The following is a 6,176-nucleotide window of genomic DNA, read 5'->3' on the forward strand; positions in this document are numbered from 1 at the left end:
GTTAGCTTTTTCACCATCAAAACCAATTTAGCTTTCACCTGGACCTCATTTAAGGCCTACTATAAAACATCTTCACTTTCCCTAAAGACAGTTTAGGTGTTCTGTGTGAGTGAATGTGAAGGCCAAAGGTAAGGCTTTTCCTTCGTTGTTGGGTTGTTGTTTTGTTGTTTTTTTAATCTTTGCTGTTAATAATATGTAGTGTTTATTTAAGTGATATATTTCATCAATTTATTTTTTATGAAGTAGTTTTCAAAATGCTAATTAGAGACTATATAGCTCTGATGCTTATGATGATGAAGAATAGAAATAAAAAGACAAATAAAGAGTGGTGTAAGAGCTGTGTTTCAGTATGTAAATATTTGATGGCTTAAGGAGTGTGTTTTACTTCTAAGGTGTGTTATTGTGTCATTAAATGTTCAAGGTAAGATTGTTCCTAAAGGGTCTAAATTAAGCTATAAATGTAATTCTATGTTATGCATAAAACTGGTGTTGTAAGATCTGTGAAACATGGATAACTTGTAAGAATCTTAAATGGAAATGTATGTAATATAGCTAGTTATGTCTTTATTGATTAAGATTTATTGCTCTACAACTAAATAAAAGCTTGAACTGTAGAATACATAATTGGGATCAGGACTGTGAAGCATTAATTTATTTTTTTTTAAGCTTAGTTGAGTATTTTTATCCTAGGATGTAATAGGAAAGAGTAATGAATTGAGCTGTGGTTGTTTAGTTTTGTTTCAGTTCTAGGTTTTCCATATTTAAGACTTTTAACCAGCTTTTATTTTTCAGAGTAAATACTTCTAATTTTACTTCTAATGCTAATCCCTGGTCTCCTCTGTTCCCCTTAAAAGATGAACTCAAGCTCTTTATTAGGTAAAACTAAAGAGATGCTTTCATATTCTTAAGAAAACTTATGTAGTACTGTTTGGAATTAAGTGGTCCTATTCTGATTGTAGGGACATATAACATGAAATGAGACCATGTGAAACTGATGTTTTAAAAGTTAACCAAGTTAATGTTATCTGATACCTGCCTGCTCATATAGAGACTTAGCAGACTGAAGTTTTGTTGGTTTTGAGGGGTTTTGGGGTACTTTATGCACTAACTAATTTCACTTTAAGTTGCTTGCTTGCTTACCAGTTAACAAGTGTACCATCAACTACAGCACCTGAATAGCTTCATTCTGGGACTGACAGGCTGAAAACGACCTGACCTGTTGAAGTCTTACTAGCAAGCAAATTTGTTTTCTAAAACTTTTGGAAAAGGTTTGCGTGAGGAAAAAAAACCAACAACTAAACCCACAAATGTGCATATGCACACACACACTCCCAAACATGACCCCAAAATCCACAACTTTTTGTGCATATTTTTTTCCCTAGTGTAATTGTTTTCCTCTTATACTTACTTTTGAAAACAAAATGAGAAATAAAAGCAATGAAGTGAGCAGTAATGAGTAAAATGGGACAATTTGGAAAGATGAACCAGAAGGATCTAATCACTTGAATATGTTCTTGGTGTTTTTGCCTAGCCTGGTAAAATATGCTGATGCTTTTAGTCCCAATTTAAATTGCCTCATTATTATACTAACTAATAGTTTTACTGCCAGATCAACAGCATAAAGTCTAATTATAATTTAAAAATTCTAAACACAATTTACTTTTATTTCATTGCTAAGTATTCATGCTGTTATCTCAAAATACAGAACTGCTTAATCTTGTCAGTTTTGTCTTGAGTGCAAGATCTGACAAAATGCCTCAGTGAAGATGGCCTGTAACCATATTTGCACACTGTTTATGATTATAGTGTCTTTAATAATACAACTAATTCTTTTCCACAGACAGATTACATTACTGAATGGCCTGAAATGTGTGGTGCACGAAGCTTTCTGACCATGAAATTTGCTGTCTCACTTAGTGTGAAGCAGTGTATCACCCTTTACAAAGTCTTACTGTAGTTAAACTTAGCCTATATAATCTACTAGGCCTTAGGTAGATTCATCTTGGGTTTTTAAATCCAAATCTACCTCTTCAGAAAACCAGTATCACTCTATACTAATTATGATGTCATGCTAAGATATCAAGTTGCATATGTTTTCTTGCCCAAGTCTGAACTTGGGCAATGTTTACAAGAAAATGCCAGTGTGAATTTGGGCTAATTGCCATAGAATGTTAAAGCAGAAATGCAAGCAGTTCTGAGCACTGAAACACTTAAACTATCTAGGCTCCCTTTTAGGGATTAACTCAAAATTAGGAAAGGAGCGTCATGGTTACATTGTTCAGCACTGGGGACCAGTTTTTGGTGGACTGAGTCTGCTCCATTATAGAATGTCTTAAGATGTGCTTACTTAACACAAAGTTTTGGGGTGTTATTTTCTGCTCATTAGTTTAGTGGGAAGGGAAGCAGTAGTGCTACTTGGAAGGTTCTCACTTATGAAGAGGAAGGTGAAAAAGAGGTTAAAGCATAAATGAATGCAATAGAAAAAAAACTGATCCCAGTTAAAATGTAGCAATTTACATGTGTTCTTTACTCTTTATCATGATAGTGTACTTTGTGTAGCTGGGAAAAAGTACTATCAAAAGGTTGATTTCAACATGGTTTCCTTGAGTGCTCATTGCTTTTGAAATATTTGCTTATTGCATATCTTGTATTTTCCGCTTGGGTAGTACCAGATCCATAAAATACACATGTATATATTTTGAAGCTACTTGTTAAACTTTTTGATGATCTTGGTAAACCTTACAAACACAGTAACAGCTCTGTGGTAGAGGTATTGTACCCTTTTTCATATGGCCAAAATAAAGCACTGAAATTGCCCTTCTGAGTATAATTAATCAGTGCATTGAAAAGCTTTTGGTTACTTGGTCTTTTCCTTTAGAAACAAATAATATATTCATATGTTATTCCTATTATATAGACGTATAAAACTTGAACTACAAAATAGCAGGAACTTTTATGCATAGGTTCATTAAATAATTATTTATTCTTGATCATAGCAATGAGAACATAGCTAATGCTTCTGATAAACATTTGGGATCAAATCCTCTTTATTTTAAGTGTTAACAGATTTTTTTTTCACACTGATCATATCAAAGAATAGCAATATTAAGATTGCAATAAGCATACTTTTTTCCTGTGGTATGCAGGATGTCTTTGTAATGTCTCAGGATGCTTTAAATTAAGCGTATGCTGATTTGAGCAGATGGGATCTGGCTTTGGTTTAAATGATCCTATTTAGATGAGTAATAGGACTTAGGAAATATTTCTGAAGATAGCTATTTTAAAGCATGCCACTGACTAAATAATGAACCACTGGATGTCACTGTGTTTCTCCAAGTGCAAAGCACAATATTATTTTATTTGTTACTATGATAAAGTATTAAGGTAGGCAATTACTGGTTTTGACTTTTCTGATAGGCATGTCTTTACATAAGAAGGGATTATGAAAAAGTCAATATGGCTAACAATGGTTACAGACAAGACATTTCAAGTGGTAAAATAGAGCGAAGAACCTTTCATATTGTCTGACCTGAAGTACCCAATATAGGGAACTTGGTTAGGAAACTAGAGTCTGTATAGGAAATAGTGGGACAGATTCCTACAGAAAAGCTGACTCATGAATTGGACCTTACCTTTCTCTGTTTCTGATATGAGTAGTCTAAAATTAGAATAGAAGTACCATTCTATTTCAATCTCTCCTGAAAACCTTTTTGTATTTTATCATTAACATAATTGTGCATATCTTCTCTTCATGAGGCTTGCATTCATATTGTTTAGTTACAGTTATGTTATCTTTTAATATCTTAGTGTTTATTGTATGTTGGGTACTATTTAAATGAACTGTTTTTATGACAGATTGGTGCTTTGCCTTTAGACTTTATTTCATTCTGGCTTATTATTCAAGGTTGAACAGGGGAAAACTGTGTTCTGCCTGTGTAGTTCTGTGATACTTGGTTTTCAGTAACTTCAGAGGGAAGTTTCTCTTAATAAAATCCTTCGCAGACAGCCCACTGATGCCAATTAAGTTAAATCTTGTTTATTTTCATGTTTATTTAAAAAATGTAGCCTGTTAGGTCATACAAAAGAATTGCCACTTAAAGTCTTACTACAGTTTAAATGTCATAGAAACAGATGCAATCATGAAAACAGCATCTAATGTGCCATTATTTTGTTGCAGAATGTAGTATCTACGTGAGATGCTGAAGCAGATGTGGTTTCCTCAATTTACAGTGGAGTTCTGCATGCTTTGGGACTCAAGCTGAAGGTAGTGTTTGTTATCCCTTGCGCCTCTGCTATGAAAATATGGCAAATTGGATTAGTAGACCTGGTACTATTTCTTGTTGAATCAATTTAATTCCATTTAACTTTTTAATAGTTTCCATGTCACTTTTTAACTGCACTTTGCTTTCTGTGTGTCTCCTTGAATCTTGTATGTGTTCTTGAAACACTTCTTAGCTTTGTTAGCCTAACCAGCTTTTAAGCTGCGTTTTTTTATATATCCTTATATTAATTTCAGAAGGAATGTTTTTGATAAAGAAAATTCAAAGTTTGTGTTTGTATTCTTTGGCCTGCAGCCAAGATGCTTCATCTGTCCACAGGTTGTTCTTCTCTTGGGTTTTTATGGATGCTTTTAAATGCCAACAGCTACAGACATGAAGCGGTATTATTTGCATGAGCAACAAAATTCATGAGTCTAGGCTTCCTGTGTATTTATTTTATGATTGCTTCTAAGGTTTCTCTCTTGTCTGTTTGGGACATCCCTTGTACAGCTCTTGAGCTGATTTTCTCCAGCAATGGCAGGTGCTTTCTTTTCCACCTTGCTGCTTACTTTCATGGAACTTGTGGACTTGGTTTTCTTATTGGTCTGCCAGCTGAGGTTATAGTCAGTAGCTGAGGTGAGGGAAGGAAAGATGCTAGTGCTGTGGTTCTGTGAACAATTTAAGCAAGCATAAACCTGTGCTACAACTGAAAGACTTGGTCATTTCTCTTACCTGTTCCTGCCTGCTTGCTTCTGTTGAAGAAGAATATTAGTAAAGGATTTCTGTAGCTCCTCAGTAAAATGACTTACATTCCAACTTCGGGCTGGATTAATTTTAATCATAATACAGTGTCAGATTCTGTGTAACTGTATGACTTTTCTGATTGAATGACTGATTGTGAAGATAATGGTTTTTCTGGATGATGCCTTTTTAAGCTGTACATTTACTGCTGTATCATTTAGGCTTAATTAAATGACTTATGGGAAATCAGAATGTGGTGCAGGTGGTGGTTTTTCATATTAAATAATTATATACTGTATACATTTATTTTTCCTTTGACTTTTATATTCTAATGGTGTTTTAAGTGAATTTAGTCTTCAAAACAGAAGGTCAAAGCTCTTCCAAACAGGATCTTTATTCTCTGTAAATCCAAGCTGTGTAGAATAGTAAGTTCCTTGAGCAGTATGCTGTGGGGTTTTCTTGTGAATTGTGATACCGATTTTTTGCAAGCTGAGTAATGTTTTTGTTCAGTGTGGTGTAGCAGAAAATAACTACATGCTATGAAGTTAAGGCTTTTATATGAAATCAAACTATGTCTTATCAGTTGAAGAGATTTGTTTACAGTTAAGGTTTTGACACGCTAATATACATGTTATACTGTGTCAAAGAGCAAATAGATGTGGAAGAGGGTTTTACTATACTGAAGCTGAACCAGATTTTTGTATGAGGAAATTTCTCCATAGGTCAGACCCTCTGAATTAAATTTGTCAAGCTGTATAGAAATGCAGGTTGTGCAGGGTTCTGGAAAAATAAGCCCTTTGCTCTTTCCTATTAAGGCAGGAACCTGTAGAGCAAAAAATAGGACTTAGTCGTGTTCTTACAGAATATTTGTAAACTGCATATTCATTAGCAGATAATTCTTTAGGTAAGCTACTTGCATTACAACTAAGTTCCATTTCAGATTTCATGGGCCCAAACAATCAAATAGGGTATAGTTTTATTGTAATCTAGACTGGCACTGCTGGTCTAGCTTGCATGTTTGTTTCAGCTGATCAGAGAATAACACATTATCCAGTGAGCTTTTTTCTTCTTTTCTGAAGTAGAATAGTACTAGACATCCAGTAAAGGGTGCTTGTTTGTGTCAAGCACATTGGAAAAAGGCTTATTTAAAATATTGTTATTGCTCCATCCATCAGT

This window comes from Larus michahellis, chromosome 11 (genome assembly GCF_964199755.1).
Source record: "Larus michahellis chromosome 11, bLarMic1.1, whole genome shotgun sequence".
NCBI lineage: Eukaryota > Metazoa > Chordata > Aves > Charadriiformes > Laridae > Larus > Larus michahellis.